Source organism: Amblyomma mixtum, chromosome 4, assembly GCF_055824585.1.
Source record: "Amblyomma mixtum isolate Tamu chromosome 4, ASM5582458v1, whole genome shotgun sequence".
NCBI classification, from domain to species: Eukaryota; Metazoa; Arthropoda; class Arachnida; order Ixodida; family Ixodidae; genus Amblyomma; species Amblyomma mixtum.
This window is the reverse complement of record NC_143015.1, coordinates 105,351,558-105,373,964: the sequence shown is the minus strand read 5'-3', so window position 1 is coordinate 105,373,964 and position 22,407 is coordinate 105,351,558. Positions and strand designations below refer to the sequence as shown.

At 46.9% G+C, this 22,407-nt stretch overlaps 1 protein-coding gene and 1 long non-coding RNA gene across 7 annotated transcripts in view; both read right to left on the bottom strand.

Moving 5' to 3' along the window:
• Positions 1 to 22,407, bottom strand: part of LOC149347696 (multiple inositol polyphosphate phosphatase 1-like) — an 85,342-nt gene that overhangs the window by 35,376 nt on the left and 27,559 nt on the right. Inside the window, exons 4-9 of one of the 5 annotated variants that reach the window (XM_089587361.1) lie at positions 20,902 to 21,002; positions 20,009 to 20,085; positions 17,008 to 17,071; positions 15,996 to 16,105; positions 10,535 to 10,647; positions 8,200 to 8,273 (exon numbers count right to left, since the gene is read on the bottom strand). The gene's annotated coding sequence lies outside the window, so the exon portion shown is untranslated. Of the gene's footprint in view, positions 1 to 8,199; positions 8,274 to 10,534; positions 10,648 to 11,786; positions 11,875 to 15,995; positions 16,106 to 17,007; positions 17,072 to 20,008; positions 20,086 to 20,901; positions 21,003 to 22,407 lie in introns of those variants that run through there. The other 4 variants (XM_089587363.1, XM_089587366.1, XM_089587364.1 and 1 more) reach the window with 4 other exon arrangements.
• Positions 1 to 22,407, bottom strand: part of LOC149347697 (uncharacterized) — a 50,787-nt gene that overhangs the window by 1,158 nt on the left and 27,222 nt on the right. Inside the window, exons 1-3 of one of the 2 annotated variants that reach the window (XR_016292613.1) lie at positions 6,730 to 7,392; positions 5,016 to 5,137; positions 4,071 to 4,153 (exon numbers count right to left, since the gene is read on the bottom strand). This is a non-coding gene — a long non-coding RNA (uncharacterized LOC149347697). Of the gene's footprint in view, positions 1 to 4,070; positions 4,154 to 5,015; positions 5,138 to 6,729; positions 7,393 to 22,407 lie in introns of those variants that run through there. The other variant, XR_016292614.1, reaches the window with a different exon arrangement.

Sequence of the window (22,407 nt, the reverse complement as noted above, 5' to 3'; positions counted from 1 at the left end):
CGAAAACACTAGAAGAAAAACATTTTGCTATGGCTATCGCTAGGTTACAGAGGCCTGCTGTGGTGTGTGGACCAGTGTTGCTTGCCGACCTGGAGGCATCGCAGCCCTTGAATCCCAATAGCTGTCAGACCGTAGAGTGAGCAACGAAGTGCTTAGCACCCGTCACCTGCATGGCGCCCTAATTCTCGGAAATAGACAAGAAAAAGAAGCAGAGCGACCAAGTTTATTTCGACTGTCTCTTACATGCTAATCGAACATGCCAGTGATTCTACACCTCGAAACGGTTTTGTCCAGCTGTCTGGCACTGGCTATGTCGATATTCAGGGATTCTACTCTGTGAAGCGGCGTAAGCTTCCAGCAGCCTTCACTAATACCCATCGGAGAAGGTAAGCCTCAAAACCGCTGGTAATTGCTCGCTTCGCAAATCTCCTTCACACACGCGCAGAGGGCAGCCAGAAGAACATTGACAAGACTGGCCTAGTACGTACCGATCGAAGCACTTGATGGTGGTTCTCGCAAAGTTGCCAGACAACTTCTAAAGGCTCCACTGCCAAGTACAATCATTCTAGGACCTCGTTGTGGCCACCGCGCACAAGTTCTTACATGGCTTTGCACACCCTCGAAGAGCGGCCGTTTCAGATAAACAGAGCCGTCGAGTGGCGGAATAGTATTTTCTAGGAAACTAGGAATATAAGGTAGACGCAGCTCAGTGGCTCATGCGACCACACCCGGCCAGTAGGAAAGGATCTAAACGAAAATATTATAGAGCCAGCGCTTTTCAGTGGCTGCAAAAGGAAAGTATCGGGACGGTTTCGTCACATTCACTCTCACGTCCTTCGTAGAAGGCGAAAAGATGCGATGACGATCTCCGAGAGCCGAGTCAGTGATCCTGGGCACGCGATGCAGGTGAACCACGAACGAAAAGTGGTTTGTGACGGTGAGGCGCGTTCTTTTCATTGATGCGCGTGGACGAGGTGAATTTGGGGTTACATCACAAAACAGTATGCTTGGAGAAAAATCGACTCATTTCTCAAAATCGATTCGGGATCGATCCCGGCCGCGGCGGTCGACTTTCGATGGAGGCGAAATTCTAAAGGCCCGTGTACTGTGCGATGTCAGTGCACGTCAAAGAACCCCCGGTGGTCTAAATTTCCGGAGCCCTCCACTACGGCGTCTCTCATAGCCTTAGTTGCTTTGGGACGTTAAACCTCATAAACCAAACCAAACCAAACCATATCAGTTTTTAGAATTTCTAAAACGTGGTTACCCTCGGCACTGTGGCCCAGCATATTTTGGCTGCTTCTTGCCAGAGTAGATTCACTTTCGAGAAGCTTGCCAGCATTGCACGTAACTCATCGAAATAGTCAAACTTGTTAGGCTACAGTAGTGGCAGTGACCACGTTTCTTAAATTTTAAAAACTGACATGGATATTATTTACGGTGGTCTACACGTCTTTCAGTAATTAAGGAGCCTAACAGCAATTATTAAAGAGTTGACAATTCGATATTTGTTAACCATCCTGCTAGTTAGCACGTCTTAGCTGTGTTCTGATGTACTGCATCGCTGACAATGGTATGCCCAAAAGGGCTTTTCTAACTCAAAAAGAATATCTTTAAAAATTGAGCCAACTCTTAGGAGAAACATCCTGTATAGATACACATATGCATATATAGAAAGCCAACAGCCACTGAAACTAAGGTGCTTAGAATGATGGGGGGGTGGGGGGAGGAGGATGGAGGTTTGGTTGGTTGATTGGTGTTTGACGTCCCAAAGCGACTCAGGCTATGAGGGACGCCGTGGCGAAGGTCTCCGGAAATTTCGATCACCTGGGGTTTTCGTGCACTGACATCGCGCAGTACACGGGCGTCCAGTATTAAGCCTCCATCGAAATTCTACCGCGGGGGCCGGGGTGACATTTTGATTTGTATAGAGTATGATAATTGTGTCCATGTGTATTGTATCGTCATTGCCCACAGTTCGTTTCTCTTTTTTTTGGTCGGCCCTTATTTTTCTTTCTTTTTACTGGCAAACATATCTTACGTATTTGCATCTAGTCCATTTTCGTTTATTTTCAGTTTGTCACAGTTCCGCAACCAGAGAGGGAAGCACTCTCAGCAGCAGTCTGCCGCTTCTGCGCCTTTCCGACCTTCCTTTATTCTATTTGGAAATTGCTGACACCATCACACCCTGCTAGTTAGAAGCGCTTGTGCCACATCCATTTATTCCAAAATGCTGCAATCCCGAAGGATTACAGGACTAGACATGTGGACAAAGTGCAATGGGATTCGCATGCCACATGGCAAACCACGAAAAAACAGTGAACAACAGGCATTTAGTATACTTTAAACATCACGCATGTAAACAAAACTGGGTGCTAAGCACAAATAAGTAGCGGTCGCAGCTGTTTTTTGGAAATTATTTCTAAATTATTCTAATGAATTTCTGAATTATTCAAGGCGTAGCAGGGGACAGCAGAAAGTTAGGTGATTGGATGAGATTAAGAAGCTTGCGGAGATACGATGGCTGCAGTTGGTAAAGGCGAGACATGTGAAAGGCCTTCGCCCTGCACAGCGACCAGGCTGTGTAATGGGTGCAGGATTTAAAGAGTACTATTCTCCCATAACTCGTAAAAATAGAGGACAGCTAAAGATACTGTTACAAGAAATGAATTCTAGTGTAAAGGCCTGCTTATGTCGGGTCCGTGTGCTGCAAAACTGTGGGGCTCAGGTTAACCGCGTTGTGTAGAACGAGACATAAAAAATGGCTGAGGCTTACCTAAGGTTAAGCCTAGTCAGATGCGAAGCATATTGATGGCTAGGCTTGGTAATACATGGCTTTCCTTGGTTGAATACTTGGTCATTTTAATACAACCACTAGAAGCCTTCGTCGTGGGGGAAGACAACGGAATGGCTACAGCGGAACGCCGACTAACCCCGAGACGCGCGTTGGGTGAGCGCCTGGATTGCCACGGAAGCCGCGTCCGCCTGCCCGGTGGAGCGAGCGTTTCACCTATACCGAGTGTGAACGCGCGTTCGAAATGCGCGGGAGTGTGACGTCACCATACCACGTGATTCACACGGCGTGCAACCGCAGCGACGGCACAAGTTGGAGCCCCGTCTCTCATCTGTCGTGACGTCATTGTGTCACGTGGTGTGACGTCACCATACCACGTGGTCTGCACGGCGTGCAACCGCAGCGACGGCACGAGTTGGAGCACCGTCTCTCATCTGTCGTGACGTCATTGTGTCACGTGGTGTGCACGGCGTGTAACCGTCACGAAGGGCTTGGGTTACCTATTGTAATATGCTTCGCATAAAACCTTAGGCACTTAGTCTTCGCTCTGGTATTGATAAGTTGTGAGGCTGGAGTGAGAGAAGTGTGGTAGGTGAATAATCCGTCCGCTTGTGCTGGGTGTAGAAAAAGCAGGCACCTCTTCCTTCTCCTATTTAAGTACGCGGTCACTGTATTCTACCTACTGGGAGCAATTTCACAAAAATTTACGGTCCGACCAACAAGAGGGCCATCGCCAAGTACATGGTTTACCTTGTAAAGTAATCTGACGTGGGAAGACCGACCGAACGCTTTAGAGAAGTGCATAAAAATCATGGACAGGTTCTCGGTCTTTGGCCTTCGAGTTAAATCATGAAGGGTTTCGCTGAGACGGTTGAGGACCATGATGAATTGGGTGAAGAAGACTCTGTACGCTTCGAAACTGATGCTCTAGTATTTTGCAGCATGTGCAGGTTAGAAATGTTCCGGTGGTTAGATGGGCAGAATGAGTCACACGATCTTGCATCTGGGGGTAATTGCGGACCAAGCGTCGCCGCGGACGCTAGGTCCACAAAATGGCTTGCGAGAAACATCCAAATGAACACTGTCCTGACCAAGCTGCGGTCAGGACAGTGTCCTGACCCACTTCCCAAATTCATTTGCTCATTTAAGCACACTGACTATAGGCCTGAGGGTTGGTGGAGCTACAGATGAGCGAGAAATACGAGGGAGCTAACCGAGGGATAACGCTGTACTTGTCCATCGAGTCTTAGCTAGAAGCCACTGAAAACGCACTTACCGTGTCCACGAGAACGTCTTCCGGTCCACAGTGTGTACAGTACTGGGGAAGAATAAAACTGAGTCTCATTAGCCTCCTACGCGCTGGAAAGAAAGGGAGAGAGAGAGAGAAGCGAGGACAGTGAGCCTGGTGGTTATTAGTGAGCAGCCATCGTGTGCACATTAGAGAATGGGAATTTCTTACTGGTTTATTTGGCCTGAGAAGTTAAGGTGCTAGCTCGCGTTCTAGCAGATATCTCAGAATATTCGTCGTGGCTTCCGAATAGTGCATCTTTTTTACTGTTACGTGCTGCTTTTTCTCCTCTGTCGAATTAAATGCTTCGAACGGTCCATTTAGCAGGTTTTTATTTTGACGTGTTTTACCTAATTATTACTTGCAAGTTACAAAGCGATTGGGGCAGGTGAGGGACAGCGGAGGAGGTGGTGCAGGGCGCACTGAGCACCGCTCTTTCCATCGACACCACGGCCGTTACATAAATTACATGCTTTTAACCACACACAATATCACACATTTAACGCTAGTCTAAATGTTCCTACTCCAAGGATAATGGATGTATTGTAGAGACCATCATCATCATTTGCGGGGCGCGTTAGTAACTATCCCAGTATCGCTGAAAAAGAGAAACAGTTTGCCGAATGGGCTCACAGTCTGGCCCTGCGGGCACAGTAGAGCAAGTGGTTGCTGCCTGTAGCGGTTTTAGCATTGCCAACTGCATAGCGATCATTCCTCCATTCTGCCCTTAAAAACTGGTTATGTCTTCGGCACGTGTCCTTTACGCGTACTGGTGACCCGAAAGTCTTGATAAACTCGAAGCCAGTGCGCACCAACACACGTACAAAAGAAGCGCCTTTGCTTTTAGGGTTTTTCAACAGCGGGAAAAGTAATACTTCTTTTTCTCTGCTGTTAGCTTCGGTCACCAATGAATAAAAAATTCTTGAGACTCACTGCTCGACGAAGCTCCTGCTGGCTGGTCAGAGGATGGTGCCTGTGATTCCTCAGCCATGGCAGGGGTGGTCGACGGCTTCGGCGAAGACTGCGGCTCGCGGTGGCTAAGCCTGGGGTTCCTTCTGGCAATAGGAACGAACGCGACTCGGAATGGAGGTTTAACGTCCCAAAGCAACTCAGGCTATGAGGGGCGCCGTAGAGAAGGGCTCCGGAAATTTCGACCACCTCGGGTTCATTTTTTTTATTTGTGGTGTCGATCAACGGGAGAATAATATTGGAATTAATTTGCCCATTAAGGACAATAACAAAGTGGATTGGACGGCTGCCCATACCGGAGATTGGAGTGCCGTCCCCACAGCTCCGTTGGAGAGAACCGGACGCGAAATTCAGAGGTCGTGGGCTCAGATCCCACCGCTGGCACGGTTGTTTTCGAAGCGTAAGCTTCACCATTGTCTTTGGGGCGCTTGCGGTTTTCATTTTTATTTGACCTTCAGATAAAGCAATGGAAAGGAAAGTGCATAACTGGCCCCCTGGGAGAGTGGACACCTCAGTCGTGCTTTATTCTGGCAGAAATGCACCTACATACGGATGTTAAGCTGTGGTACCGTCTTGTTAATATTGACCGTACTCGTGGCATGCACTGTGCCAGCTGTACCATTCGCACATTTTTACTGGGATACGTGGCGGTAGTCACAGATGTGCGCTGCACGCGACAATGTTGAGGCAAACACGCGGCACTGACGCCATAGGCTATCGGCGTTGATTGTGCTGATTGGAGTTGGCGTTGAGAACGTTTTTGACTGCGATGATTTTTAAACAAAGGAAATGCGGATAACTGGCACCCTGGGTGAACCAGTGGACGCCTGAATATCGATTTGAGGTAGGTGGGCTGGTATGAGCGAGATGTGGCCTGCTTGCGTTAGCGCTGACAATGTTATGGCAGACTCGCGGAACTGCAGGAATAGGCCGCAGTATTCATTGGGTGAGCAAACGCTCGGAATCATTAACTACCATTCTCCAGGGCGGCAGGGTGAGTACCGAGTGTCCAGAACGCACACAACGTTACAGACGCCAAGCCACGTACAGTTGCCTGATATTATAATTATCATTCTGCCATGGATCAACGGCATAAAAAAAAAAAAACATTCTCCTATGTACCTTGGTTTCAGTGGGTGTTGGCTTCCTTTATATGTACGTCAAACGAGCCCGTCATTTCCGTTCCCTTGTTTTAAAATTATTTATCTGTTGCATGATTGCATACGATCTCTGTATCTTTGCATAAGGCCAAGAAAAAATTTCTTGAGCGTGCTTATGCGGGACTTAATGCGTGAATGGGTTCCAAGAGCTTCAAGTAACAACGAGAACAACAAAAAGTTCGCTTACCCTAATGAAGAAATGCTGTCTGTATAATGCAATAATAACCTCACACATTTTTTGTCCAACAAAGACAGCACGATAAATTTGAGAAAGCCTACGACCTTGTTTGACATGTGTATAATATTTGTATAAAATTTTATGATGAAGCTTTTATGAAGTTTTGCATGATAGAACTTTTTTTTTTCACTTTTTAAGCATCTGTACTTATCGCCCAGGAGCAACCAATCCCTACCTACCTAACAGTTGACGCACTCAGGGCACATTTCCAACACATATTCCGGGTTCCCTCTCATTAACCTGCCAGTCTTTTCATTACCAAGCCACGAACATCATTTACAGACGTCACTGAAGCACATCGCGCCATTCTGCCGTCCAAGTTTACACCCGCCTCTAGACCGTCCTTGCCACTTTGGAGCCTGCAGAATCCCCGTATGCTTCTTTCAATATATGGCATCAGGAAGAACATCGACTTCTCGCCGATAGAACTAAAATAAGTCACTCTTGAATATTTCCATCAGCACCATGCAAACAGGCTGCACGTCTACACTGACGGCTCAGTGAACCTTATCAGTTCTGCGGGCTCCGTGGTCATCCCCGCAAGAAACTACCGCGCTTCGTGTAGCCATTGAACACATCAATCAGCAGCACCCTAAGCGGTGGTCTATCTTCACCGATTCCAAAGCTGCCCTCCAAGGCTTACAAGGGGCTTTCCGCCGTAGAGCCCATGGAGAACTGGTCGCAGAAATTCGACAATTACATCACCCTGCCATCAACTAAGGACATGACATTATCTACCAATGGCTACCGGGGTACATCGGCATAGCAGGCAATCACCGCGCAGATAAGGTCGCGCGAAAATGTCACCACGACGGCGATCCTGTGTCAATCGCCATTTCGAGACCAGGCACAGCGGGCAGGCTTCGCGCGCTTGCGCGGGACATCACGCTTGCCGCGTGGATTTCCGGCCAATTTCAAATTCACGTTTAAATCGTTGCATCCAGATATCAAGCTCCGGCTTGAATCCAGCCTACCACGACGTGAAGACTTTCCTGTGCCCCCTCTGGCTTGGTTTAGCTTTCACCAACCATTACTCTTTGTTAATCGGTATGACTGATAGCCCTGCATGAGCCATCTGCAGGTATGACGAGACTATAACCCATATTCTTTGTGACTGCCCTGCCTACAGCGCCGAAAGGCAGTCTCTCAGGCGTGCGCCGGAGCGTCTAGATCCACGTCCACTGACGGAAAAGATTCTCGGCCGTTGGCCGCGGCGATCGTCGGCGGCGAAGGCCTCACTGCTCCGCTTCACGCGAACTTCTGGCCTGCACGATAGGCTATGCCTTCAATGAACACTAACTTTTTAGAAGGGCTTGAATTTCTGCTACTCTCTTTTCTCTTTCATTTCTTTACCCCCTCACCCCTTTCAATAGAAAACCGATTATTCTTCCGGTTAACCGCCCGGCGTTTGCTGTTCTTCCTCCTCCTCGTCATTGGTTTAGTGGTGGAAGGGGGTCTTCTAGTTCAACAAATGGCCCTCAGCTGCTCTATTCTTTCGTCGCTGTCTCCTATTGAAGAAGCTATCGCACACACAGTTCGCTCGCAAGGTGTTTCGACCAATGCAGAAAGTTGGGCGAGTTCGTAATACATGTTGAACTTAGCAAAGCGCAATTAAAAGACAGGGACATAGAAGAAGAAGCACACAGGACAAACGCTTTTGTCCTGTGTGCTTCTTCTTCTATGTTCCTGTCTTTTAATTGCGCTTTGCTAAGTTCAACGTGTGCCGACAAAGTATGGAAAAAGGGTTAACCTTGGAAGTGGAGAGCTTCGCTGTCTCTTCGGATGGCTCGGGGTCAGCTCGGCACGGTGGTCGGTTCCCGAACGCTGAAAGTGGAGGAAAATACAAAAATGACAGGGTACGTGGCTAAACATTCTAGAAGTGGTCGCAACTGTACAACTAAATCCTTCGTTCATGTATTGCGTTTTCCGAGACATACAAACTTACTGAAAGTTTCTATTCGAACAAAAATCGCGTCGCAGTTTCTGTTCCAAAATTGAGAATCGCGGTGTCTAGTGCCGGAAGAGACACATGAGCAGCTGTAACTGTCGTTCGGCCGTTCGGTTTGAACGAAAAAAGGGGCCTGACAAAAGTACGCCGAATTCAGTTCTTGTGAGGTCCGTATTCTTGTCATGCAATGCACAGCTGGCTGACTGTCGAGTACGGGTTACACTCAAGTTGAAAATTCCGCTAGCGTATACGCCTTTGCAGAGCGGTGAGCACCACACCCTCACCGGAAGTTATAGGTAAGCCCTGCTTATTCACTATTATCACCATATTAGGCCAGTTAGCTGGCTGAGCAGGTTTATCAACTGCACAATGACACGAAACCGTCTATAGGTGGCACAAATATGTTCTGGCTACCGCCACGATTAAGTGGCACTTCCATCTCTGCCATCAATATGCTCCGCGCTCTCACTGAATCCAGCGCAGCCACCCGACAATAACATGTCAGCCTAGCTCTTAGAAGTGAACTTAATTTGGGTTAATTTATACCGATTGTAGCAACACGTTAAGCACAACCCCCGTTTCTAGCATTTCTACGTTAAATACTTCTAAAGAAACTCTTCACGGTGCATAAATGCTGAGAGAGACTAAGCGACTTTTGACCACACAGGATTGCGACACGAAATCCCCGGATACTGCTGGTAGTTCATTCGTCGAGGATATCCGCCAAAAGAAACGGTTCTCAAATAAACATTGAAAAAAGTACATCGAATGTCCAAAAACTAAAAACCGAAATGCCCAACCACTACATAAGAGATTCTGTAGTGGAGAACTGTCGATTAAAATCCCTACCTCCTGAGATTCTATAACTTGCATTGACAATGCAGTGAACACAACACTCATGAAAGCGCATTCCTAGACCACTCAAGTGGGTTGAATCATCCTTGCACATGGTAGACAACGTAGTTAAATCACGTCCGAAATGACGGGCGCTAACTGAACTAGCCAAAATATTTGATAGGCGTTAGTGGGGAGGAGGAGGAGGAGGAGGAAAACTTTTATTCCTATTTACAGTGAGAGGTCGATGGGAGGAGCCGGAAGGGCCCGCGGTTCACAGAGTCAGTTATCCGCACGTTATCTCAGCCTGGCATTTAAGACCTACGCGATAAAACGGCCATACGGTATAAATTGTATTCTCGAAAATTTCAGAAAATAATTTTGCACTCATTGTACATATGCAGCTCCCTTTAAAACAACATTTCCGTTGCTAGGATTAAGAACAATTATCACCCTGTGACATTCCTTAGTGGTTTAGTTAGTTTAGCTTAGTTTAAGGGGTTTAACTTCCCAAAGCGACTCAGGCTATGAGAGACGCCGTAGTGAAGGGCTCCGGAAATTTCGACCACCTGGGGTTTTTTAACGTGCACTGACATCGCACAGTACACGGGCCTCTAGAATTTCGCCTCCATCGAAATTCGACCGCCACGGCCGGGATCGAACCCGCGTCCTTGAATTCAACTTATTTCTTACCACATTCACAAATACAAAAGTGTCAGGAGACAACATTAGTTAGCTCTTTTGTTGTTATTGGCTATTTATAACTAAAACTAACAATGGAAGGCAAAGATGCCAGCCGCGACATCTAAAATCTAAACATGAAGCACCTGAGCTGTGGCAAACAGGAATAAAAGGGCATGGAGAGGGAAAGAGAGGAAGGAGCCAGAGTTGGTTTAGGTTGAAGTTTATGGGGGCTTTAAGTCCCAAAGCGACTCCGGCTATAAGGGACGCCGTTGTGAAGGGCTCCATAAATTTCGACCACCTGGGGTTCTTAAATGTGCACCGACTTTGCACAGTACGCTGGCGGGAGCGACAATAAGGATAGGGGTAGGGCGGAAATATACACTATGCGCAATGTTAGGGGTTCCGGAAAGGATGTGCCAACGTCTCTAGTCGGTCCTAAAAGGCACTGTGCCACATCATCGAATCCTGAAGTTGTTTTAAGAATGTTGCAAGGAGCCTAAAAGGGTCCTTCGCTAATCTCAGAATATTCCGCTGTGGAAAAATTGCTAAGAGCCACTCATACGTATTCGAATAAAATTGCGCTGAAAAACCACATTAGCTCTCATCAACAGTCACTCACCCGTCCGTGTAGTGTGAGGAAGGGTGGCGACGATGATGGGAGCAACTTGCAACAACCATGGGTTCCGGCCCCGAGTGGGTTCGATGACGCGAAACCTCCCGGCTGCTTGATGGCTGTGAAAGAGCGGAGCTTTTTGAAAACTGTCATCAAAACACACTGCATCTCTTCAAACCGAAATGAATAACAAAGACACGTCACATCCAACAATGAGAGAAAGCGTGCCACAACCAGTGAGCGACGTTATGTTCCTATTTACGCGAACGCTCTCTGGAAACTAAGTGTGCTTACGACGCTCATATCGATGAATTTCGATAGAAGAAAAGCACAGGTCTGGCCCATTGCGTAATTCAATTAAAAACCGCTAAACGACGACATTAGTCGTCCGAAGAGTTTGTTTATTTTAAGACGCACATCAAACGTGGGGAATAGTTATAGTCTACCATGAAAATAGCATGCAGCCAACAATCGTACTCCAGACAACGTGTTTATTTCGATCACTTGACCTGCCTGATATTATAGTCCATTTTACCAAGTCGCCAGCCATCAGGTTTTACATTTGAGCTTTGCATTTTGCAGTGATCCACGCATACACGCATGCCCGCGGGCACGCACTAAGAAGGATTTATCTGTAATATTGACTACTCTATACAGCAAAGCAGACATTTGGTCTAGTTGGTGTGAATTCATAATGGAAAAACAGCGCAAACTAAGACAGAGAACACAGAACAAGAAGGTAGACACTACAAGCGCTTACAGTGTCTCCCCTCTTGTTCTGTGTTCTCTGTCTTAGTTTGCGCTGTTTTTCCACCATCTATTCCATATAAGTAACGCGCGAGTATATATTTCAAAGTCGTTAATATCCTCTTGTCCGCAATCGTTGTAAAGAGTGACATGAAGCAAACGGCGTCTAACGTTATTTCACGCATGACGTGCATTTTATTTTGCTCCCATACTGTGTGCTGGTCAACGAGCGTGTGATCCCGGGAGAGAAGTGCCAATCGCACTCGTGGATCCTGAAACCAATTTCGCCACATCGTCGAACCCAGCAGCTGTGGGCACGAATGGCGCTCAATGTAGTCGGGCAACAGTGTTCATGCAGCGCGCACAGCGCTCCACTCCCGTTAGTTCAGAAAGAAGGTGCTCATTAGACAAGAAGGTGCTGGTTAAGAAGGTGCTCGCTAGTTGAGTACGAATGTGTGGCCCTGTGGAACAGAGAGTAAATGCAGTGAGTAGTACCACCAATTACACTTACCACCCGTTATCCTGCAGCATATGCAGCATAGACGCCGAAGTTCAGGAAGAACAAGGCGACTGCTACGCAGTGAAGAGCCGACAGCATCCTGCGAAAACGACACATAAGATTGTTGCCACGCGTGTCGCAAAAAAATTTACGAAGGGCACTTAAGACTACATACACGGTTTAGATGCGAGAGCATTATTTTCTATTTTTATTTCCGGCGTATTGTTTACTCGCTTACTGAATTTTCAATCTTCCTTTCTAATCACTCACCTACTCATTAACTCAGAGTCATAAGGCGACGCATATGTAAGAAATGCACCTTTGTTCTCCAAGTAGCAACGCTGTTTTGTGGCCTATGTAAAGCAATAGAAGAGGTTTTCTGGCCTATAGGATGCGGGCACGCCCCTCGCAAATGGAAAGCCCTTGTTTCAGTTCCGCGCCTTCCGAAGAAATTGTGTGTTTTATGACACGGCGACGTCAAACACCACCCGGTTGCGTTGGCGACGAGCCACACAATGCCTTCGCAATAAAAAAAGGGCTGAGGCTTAACTCGGTTAAGCCTGTAGAATGCGAATCATCATCGTGTCGCGTAATTTGGAGGCGCACAACCACAGCGACGGCGCGAGGTGGGCCCCCGTTTCTCAACTGCCGGGACGTCATCGTGTCACGTGGTGTGGCATCATCGTGTCACGTGATTTTGAGGCGCACAACCACAGCGACGGCGCGAGGTGGGCCCCCGTTTCTCCACTGTCGTGACGTCATCGTGTCACGTGGTGTCACGTCATGTATCACGTGATTTGGAGGCGCACAACCACAGCGACGGCGCGAGGTGGGCCCCCGTTTCTCCACTTTCGTGACGTCATCATGTCACGTTGTGTGACGTCATGTATCACGTGATTTGGAGGCGCACAACCACAGCGACGGCGCGAAGTGGGCCCCCGTTTCTCTAATGTCGTGACGTCATCGTGTCACGTGGTGTGACGTCATGTATCACGGGATTTGGAGGCGCATAACCACGGTGAAGGGCTGAAGTGGTAGCTTAAGTAGTATGCTTCGCATAAAAGGCACCGAATACCTAACCGAGGTCTCAGCTGGAACTCGCTCTTTCATGCCACTAAAAATTTCACATTCTTAGCTCTGAGTTTTCTCTCTCCACTGAGCACTGATCGAGAACTCTGTGCCAGTTTTTGGAAGAGAGGTGTACTTCAGTTGTAAAGAATAAGATGTTCGGCAGCTGCAGCGGCAGAGGGATCACGCGCCGCGAGACGAGAGCGGCAATTGTTGAAGCCCGGACCTGTCTTTGAATTCTGTGCCCAGCCTTCGCAACAGATATACTGCTGCAAGTAAAGCCTGTTTTATCTTTGTGAAGAAGAAGGCTTTGAGGGTTGGCAGCGGCAACTGGTGGCAGGGCCCGGTGGCGGCCTGGGCGCATCACGTTGGCGACAATGTCGCAGGCATAACAAATAGGGAGGTTGTTCGTTGTCCGTCGTTGGTACAAACGTTGAGGTAGTGGTCGGGTGGGAGGAAACAAGGTAGACCATGATGGAGGTGAAACGAAACGAAAGGCTATTTGGTGGGGTCGTTTGACGGCTTCGGCGTAGGTAAACCGCGCTCCAACAGGAGTCTGGGAGCAAACCGATGGTAGCGCCGTGCACACTTGCGCCCGAAAACGTGCGGGAGTGTCGGAGCCAGTTTAGATGGATTCGGGACAGCGGGAACAAGCGACAGAGTCCGAGCAAATTCCTCACAGACAAACTGCTTGATCTGGCAAAGAAACGAGCTGTCCTGTTCAAGGCCTGGACTTTCTCCATCGAATATGAACCAAGCAGAGCACCGATGCTTCGCACTGGCTGACATCGGCGCTGCTATATCTTTCTTAAGCGACAAACAGTGCCGCTGGCTGGTTTTTCGCGTCGCGTCGCAAATTCGCTACTTACCGGGGCTTTTCGTCGTCCTCTCAAGACGTCATCTTAGGGGATTTTCTCTCCCAACATCACGCTGTCATCGATTGCACTCGTGCCGAGGTGAACTTGTCCACTTCGGCGAAGAGCCAGTGGGCATTACCGCAACCACGAGCGCCAAACTGACCTGGGCTGACGACTTCGTGATCTCTATTAACTGCGACTCTACTCCCGACGACCCTAGCATCTTTATCCCGTCCGACGCCTGCGCTTCTCGGCGCTGTCCACCTCTGCCGCTCGCCGTGCTTCCTGTCGCAGCTGGCTGCAGCTGCCGGCCATCTTTTGCTTTGCAACATATGTGGAGATTACAGCGCTATATATTATATCTGAAGGAAGCAGGTGGAAGTCATCAAATTGGCAGATGCCTAGAACAAAAAGTGTTCCAGGAGGTATAGGGAGTAATGGGTTGACGTTGGAACAGTTGTGACAGTTGAAAAGTAACTGTTCAGTGCAGGCTGTAGGCGCGACACAGCAGTCTGATCTGGCCAAAAGCACATAAGGATTTGCTCGGCTCCGTTGTGAGTGTCCTTGTCAGGTACAACTATCTCACTAGGAGAGTTGGTGATGGGATGTGGCTAGCTATGTGCGGCCACTCTCATCAGCTGCGCAAGGTTCTTACTGCGAGATTCAGCGTCTCTCTTCACCACTTGGTTGACTGGAGTAATGCATCTAAACTAAAAGTGCTGATTTTAAGTTTGACAAATAAGTTCTGGGAACGACCTTCCTATATTCCTCGCTGAGCCTCCCCAGAGTGTAAGCATGCGGGCTTTCGCGCAGCAGCGGCTCCCGTGACACTTTGTCAGCTGCTGACCCTAGAACCCGGGTTCGATCCTGGCCGCGGTGGTTGAATTTTGACGGAGGTGAAATTCTAGAGGCCCGTGTAGTGTGCGAGGTCAGTGCACGTTAAAGAAGCCTAAGTGGTCGAACTTTGCGAAGCCCTTCACTACGGCGTCCTGCATACCCTGAGCCATAACCCCCCCCCCCCCCCCCCCCATAAACCAAACCAAACCTTCTTGCGGCAGTCCGTGTCTCGTGGTGCAGAGTCCTGTGCCCGCTCGCCCCCTTTTTCCCCTCCCCTACACCTCATGGCCATTACTCCCTTCTCTCCTTATTTAACGACCCGCAGTGCCTTCTTTTTATGATTGTATCAGCTTTTTCGTGGCGTCGTTAATATAGGTGGCTTTTTCTCGCAGTGTCTCTGAAAGGACACAGAAAATATGCTTGTTATATATGCGTAACCTGGTTCCGTATAATATAGAGCGAAGTGTTTTCTGAAGAGGTTGATTCAAAGAAACACTAGCTTTACACCCCAGCAAGTACTGGGAAATTACTTTGTAGAGGTGGCAGTAACGCGGCTTGTCCCATGTTACCATGAGTGCCAGAGGCTTAGCTCGTCTAGCCCGAATTGTATTGGGCGGATGTGGAAGCATGCAAGCTTCTCAAGGCATCGGCAGAACTTCGTTTGTCTCCCATATTCTAGGATTCCAGGGTATTCTTAAAGAGAAAATGATCAAATCTCTAATATTCTGCCTTTACAACTGTTCAGTTCAGTTCAGTTTATTTTCCTTAAAGGCCCCCTTGTATCAGGGGTATTACATAAGGGGAGGGATTTTAATGGAATGAGCAAACAACACAGCGAATAATATTACTGATCTCCAAACAAGGAATATCATAAACTAAAACTGTGGCGTCTATCGAGAGGTTCCGCGAAATATGTTAGAACTCGATATATTCCCCTGAATAGCGCGAAAATAGGAGAACTAATTTAAGCCCATTCCAGCGGGGCAGGCAATGAACTAGGCTTCTATGCTACATCTAAACGGATTCATCGTCATTTTTGACCGCCATTTCGCATTACGACGGATCTTTACATTTATGTATGGAATAATGGATGCGATATAAACGGAGGCCAAATCATCAGTCGCGTTTTTACGGCGACAAAACTAAGATGAAGAGGCATGCACTAGGCGGAAGAGGGCGCCAGGGAGAGTCCGGTCGCGCAATCGTCAATTCCGATCTTAAGCCTACCGCAGTGACACCACGGCTTTACGTAACCGTAGCGCCAAGTAACCAAGAGCTCTAAGTTTAGAACAGTTTCTTGTGGAACCATTTTTACGACCACGGTCGTGTAGGATGGAAGCATTTTAGTTAAAAAAAATACTTCACGCTCTAGCGTGCCCTATACATTAAAATTAAAATTAGATGATCCAAGGACCATCTGCGGATCTTCCTGAACGCACTAGTGTCTCAAGTCCCTCACCCGTCTGTTGGACTGAGTGACGACCACTACCACGCGCCACGGCGCAGGTATTCCACACGTAGTCTTGTCAGGCTTCTCCGGCGATGACGGGTGTTGGGCGGGTGGTCACACTGAAAGAGATAGACAAGGAGATGATGGGCATCCTGCCATCGGAAATCAAACTGAATTCACTGAATATGCAGTTGTGCTGCCGGCAGGTGCGGGTGTCTGCGAATCGCACTGACAAGACATTCACAGAGAGGAACGGCCGCAGTGCTGTGGGCATGCTAAGCCCTCATTAGCTTCCAGCCGCTGCCAGAGCAGTTTTGCTGCGCTGGGAATGCTGGAAAGTGGGGTGTCTAGCACGAAGGTGATGAACACTGGTGGTTATAGGGTGAAGGGGTTAGTGGCAAGTACAAGACACTGACGTCCATGGTTCTGCTAAACGCGAGAAATTAAGTGCTATATCGACAGCGACACCTTGCGCAACGTATTCGTGATGAGACCGGCAGAGGCGGGCGTATAATTCCATAGTTTACAAAACGTGTACAGTCGGGTGAAATATGACAAGGAACAAATTATGAGCATTCATTTCCCGATTAATCCATAATTTTATTTGGTGAGCACACTTTTTTCTGTTGTCTAACAAATTTTCTTCTGGGCGTATAATATCGAGTGTGTGTTGTGTTGGGTTTATTGGCGCATAAGCAGCTAAGGCTATCATGCGACTAACTATATGCAACTAAGGCTATAATATCGAATATTCGTTCTTATATTTAGCGGAAGAAAAGCTAAAAAACGCAATTTTGTGCAAAAAGTTTGTTTCCTCTCGCATTGCTAGCGACTGTATGTGCATGCACCACTCTACAAGACGGCAAGCCATAATAACGAGCAGTTCAGATAGCACGCCAGACAGTTAAATTTTTCAACTTTGCATGCATTGATATAACCAGCACGACTCTTCTATGGGCTAGGCAGATGGGCAAATTAGTTGAGATAGCACGGCAAGAACACTGCTGTTGAGATTACTAACCTCGTCGCAGCAGTATGGCGACGGCTGCAGGAGAAGTAAACACCGGTCGTAGGCACATTCCGGTCTGCGAATGGATGAAGCAGAATGCAGCGTCCACCTTAGCGCAACACGCAAGACATACTACGACAGGAGATGCGCGTCAGGAGGGGGTCACCTTGCTGAAAATTTCCCTACGTTTCCATAGAATTTATGCAGTCAGTATGATGCATACGGAGTCGGTGTGGAATGTATGAAAAACACGTATGGAGAGCGCGTATGACGTATTGTACACTGTACAGAAATCACATGCAAATAATGTGGAATGGTTATGGACTCCGAAGAGACAAGTCACAAGATATAGATTTCTAACTGGATGTAGATTTCTATAACCATAACCAACATAACCAACAATATCGATTCTAACATCAAACTCTTCGCCGATGACTGCATTATCTATAAAACAATTAACAGCTACGAAGACCACATTTTACTCAGCGATTCATTGAACAAAATAACCGAATGGTGCAAAACATGGCAAATGACGGTAAACACGACTAAATCTGTTTGCATGACGGTAACAAGAAAAAGGCAACCTTATGATTTTCCGTACTTTGTTAATGGCAGAATACTGACGAAAGTTCACCAGCATAAGTACTTAGGCATCACACTAACTTCTGACCTCAGATGAGACGCGCACATTGCTAGCATAACCTCGAAAGCATTACGCAAACTATTTTTTCTTCGAAGATGTCTGCGCCTTGCACCCACATCGACAAAGCTTCTCGCATATACTACTTTCGTTCGACCAGTTTTAGAATACGCTAACACAGTTTGGTTCCCCCATTCAGTGACTAATGTAACAAAACTAGAAAAAGTACAACGTAAAGCATTGCGGTTTATACACAACAAATATAAGCGCACAGATTCACCAACTAACCTCGCGGCTATTTCGGGTTTAGCGACGCTATCATCAAGAGCGCAACAAGCACGGCTAAAATTTTTATTTCACCTGATGCACAACTACTACAAGATAGACGTATCAAAATACATATCTTTCTCGCAATCACGCCCGTCGAGGCATAAACACGCACGCGCGATAACAGAATACTTATGCCATAACGACACGTTCATGTATTCGTACTTTCCCCTCGTGATCAGAGAATGGAATCGCCTTGATCCCTCAATCATAAATGCAACCACATTATCTCAGTTCACGTCACGGATAGAATCCTTATCAATTAACGAATAATGCAGTTTCACTGACATACTCAACCGCCTCTCATCACTTCATTAGATTGTTAATTAATCGTGAAGAAAGTCTCTCTTATTTTTTCCACTGTTGTGTTCCCATGTGCTCTAATTGACTTCCTTATGGCAATGCTCCACCCGACTCCTAGATATGTATTTTTCTTTTTCCTTGCTAATGTTACCTTTTCTTTTATTTTGCTTGTTCCTTTCTGTTCACCTGTGTTTGATTTGTATTCACTTGTTTTTTGTTTTTTTTTTTAATTCCAGAGTGCACTGCTCGAATTTTTATCATGTTTGTCATTTTTGTTCGCCCACCTGCTATGGTCCCTGATGGGACTGGCAGTATTGTAAATAAATAAATATATTTTTTTCTTATATTATGGACTCCATATTCCCATAATTACATACGAGCTGCTATAAACTGTCTCTGCCTCGATTCCTGGATAATCCTACCACTGCTCTTGATGGGATTGGTGGTTTGGATAGAGATTAGAGAGTAACGGCATGCGCGAAGAGCTGTCAAGGCCTGCGGCATAAGTTTGATGCTGTCGACCATTCATCAGGATGCTCAAATTAGAGCGACTACTTCCGAATCTCCCCGCGATGAATTCTTCCAGAGCTCTCGCTTAGGCAGTGAAGCATTAGAACCATATTTTGCTCTTTGTCCATCTTTTTGCCACATTTGTCACAATACGGCTTTGCTGTCAAACATCCCATGTACGACGCCAAGAGTCCAATGATCAGGTGGTCCAGAACCGCGTATAGTGACACGGAGACGCATGACAACCACACAGTGCATATTATGGATAGCACCTGATGCTAATCTAGGAGACATGGTGAACCATGCGTCGCAGCCTTAAAACCTTTTTCGGATTCCGAACCTGGAGGCGCTTTGCGTTTGGTGGAACCGGTTACGATAGTTAACTTGTGAGGCACACCGTCGGTATAACCACCAACTAACATGTCTGGCACTGTGGGGAGTGGCATCAAATAAAGGCCACCGTGATAGCGACCGAGGAACAACTGCTGGACTTCGGATGTTACACAAAGGTTGGCTGATCACGTGAACGACAGGGGGTACTAAAAGGTGAACCTGCTCCTGTTCTGCGCTCGTTCTCACGTACAAAAGACACCTGTGCAACGTAGGGGACCCTGCATGCCGTGGAATACTCAACGTCCGATATACATAAGGGGGCTGTAGGACACATTAGTTATAAATACTGGTTGGTCGCTTACAAATGGACTCAGTAAACGGCCGAGCCAAAAGAATTAATTTGCACTAAATTTTTCTTTGAGGCTAGTGGTATAGCGTAACAAACGACGACTGAACTGGCAGACAAGAACAGAAAAAAATGATCTGTTTTGGATCCTGCGGATTCTCTGCAAAGAAACTAATCAATCAATCAAAAAGCCTGGTCCATATTTCAAAAAGTCTCGGAGAGTTTCAAAGAACTGGTCTATAGATTATTTAAGCACATCTTGACAAGCACGGTGGGCTCGCCACCGTTCCGAAGGAAGTCTTCGCTGACAAGGAAAACTTGAAATCAACGGCTGTGCAACCGGCCAAGGTGGAGAAGACAGCTTTGGCACTTCTGGAAAAAGTGGTCTTGCAAAACTAAACCAGGAAGCCCTGACGTCGAAGACAGAGCAGTTGAATTGAGCTTTGGTCAAAACCCACAAAGTGGTGGTCTTGTCCAAGTCTATCATCGCCTGTCCGTACCTGCTGTTTAAAATTTCGGTGCATTGTCTTAAAACAGCATTGAGGGGGACTTACCATGGTGTGTGAAAGTAAAAGACCCGTGGTTTAATCAGTGCGGCCTCCTGGGTCCTTTCCCTAGTTTCTTCGTCCTCCTGAAATATCGATAAAGGTGTATTCTGGCGAATGTACCGCGTGACAAAATTGCGCAGGTTGTATTATGAACCCAAAGACAGAATTTTAGGTTTCTTGATTGTCTGCTATGCTTAGCCTTGGGCCGAAATATTATAAACCGAACTGATCCTTTACAAGAATTGAACGTTTCTAATCGTCTGCGTAGCTTAGTAACGAGAGGAGGAAGCCTCTACTTTTCAGCATATTTTATAGCCACAGTGGACTTCACTTATTATCTGTGAATGTGCTAGAATAGACGATGGCAGGCAATGTGGTCCATAGAAGACAAAATTTTTTTCTCTGCTATTTTTGCCCTCCGCCACTCCTAATTGGCTCCTAATGCAATGCAACCTGTTCCAACAAGAGTTTTGGCGGAAAAATCACAACAAGAGCATTAGCTACCCTTTGTAGACGTCATATCAGGCTATCTAATTGCTATTGCATTTTCATTTTTAGGACGGAGGTTCAAGTGTTTCTTCTTTTTGTATAAATATTTGAAGTTGTCTTCATTTCTGACATGCTACACTATATAATTTGTTGTTGAGGCACAGTAGCAGGCATTAGACACCTCCTGCTTCTTAGTCTCATTTGTTAATGACCACAGCAAGTCAACATGCTGCTGTAAAAGAAAGCCCTTGGTGTTCATGTTGGTCATACAACGCTGAGCATCATTGCTACGGTGTTCGTGCTACGAACGTTTCCGGCAAGTTGTGAGGTGAATAAAATAATTCCAGTGTCAAAAAGCTAGAGCTGAGATCTCAACCACTGTTAACTTATACTAAGCAACAATCACTCACCGGGACTGTAGTGCAACGAATGATGAGATGGACAGCTTCCCAGGGTGGGCGTTCATGAGCGACGCAGGTGTCTCACACGAAGAACCGGGGCTTTGGCTCCCCTGCATAGGGTAAATCCTATCTCAGAATTTGTCAGTCATAAAAAAAATTAGCAGTGACGGTAACACTGTTACGAGGATTGGACCGCACTTGCTTTTGAGCTGCTTAAAAAGGAACTCCAGTAATTCTTCGGCTGTTGATTTATATTGCTGAGGGCTGACTTGTAAGAGTATGAGAAAGCCCTTATACTCACTTCAAACATTTACTCCTAGTGTTACTACTGCTCTTTTTCGGAAAGCAACATTAATCTTCTTCAGAAAACTTGTTTTCAAATACTCATGAAATAATTTTACATAAGCAAAAGTCTGGATCAAAACGGAAACTTCCGTGTGAAGTCCGGAAGCTGCGACGTCAGTCATGATGTGATGCAACTCTTGGCAAGCAAGCCGCATGTGCGAGCGTCTCGCGTTGTGGCAAAAGCCAGTCGGTGACAGAACAGCAGAAATGACTACTGCATAAACAACGCCAGTAAAAATGAATCGCCGTCTACCGATGACCCGCCGCCAAGAGAAAGCAGCCTTGACCAGGATCAGATTTTCTGAGGAGGCACTTAGAGATCTTAATGCGTTAGCGAGGGGGAGCACTCCGAGGTGAACCTGTTCCTACTCCGAGTCACCGGATCCTCCTTAGAGTCAATGCTTAGATTGAATACAATTCTGCTAAGCGTTTGCGCTCAAGCACCGTGGAGGGAAAAAGCAACAGACCCCTCCTCCAAGTTCCAAGCCGTGCCACTTTGTGCGGGGGCGCCACCAGTCAAAACATTTCTGGTGCTGGAACCGGTGCAGTGGGCTCGTTTCGACACCAGAAGTGATTGTTAGGTGGCGCCTCCACGCACAGTGGCGGGGCTCGAAACTTGGAGGGGGGAAGGGGGGGGGGGGTCTGTTACTTTTGCCCCCGATGGTACAAAGTGGGCTTTGTGCAAATGAGCTGACCCTGAACACTGCAGAAAATATTGGACGGGACTCTGAAGCCAAGCTTTAAGGGTACGACGCTGGAGCGTTATAAGTTAATGTGCACATATACGGAATTGCTCATTTTCTACTTTCCATTCGTAGATCGCTCGGAGTCCTCATACCACTCCTGGCGCAGTGGTGCCCTCAAATAAAGAAATCGAACTGCATAAACAGTATTTACAGCGTCTATACATTTCAAATGTAAACTCTCTATATAATGCAAACATAATCATTTCGAGTGATGCACAAACTGACAGTTAAAGCATTGGGTCTATACTGACGGCTCTCAAATCAGTATGTAAACCACACCACAGCTTCGGAGGAAAACAAAACAAAAACAAGAAACAAAAATATGAAAACAAAAATTACCCTGCATATAACGAAGCCTATTCATCAACCAGAAATGACAGAATGGCCTATGCATGATCCACTGACCACAAGATTTCCGAACGCT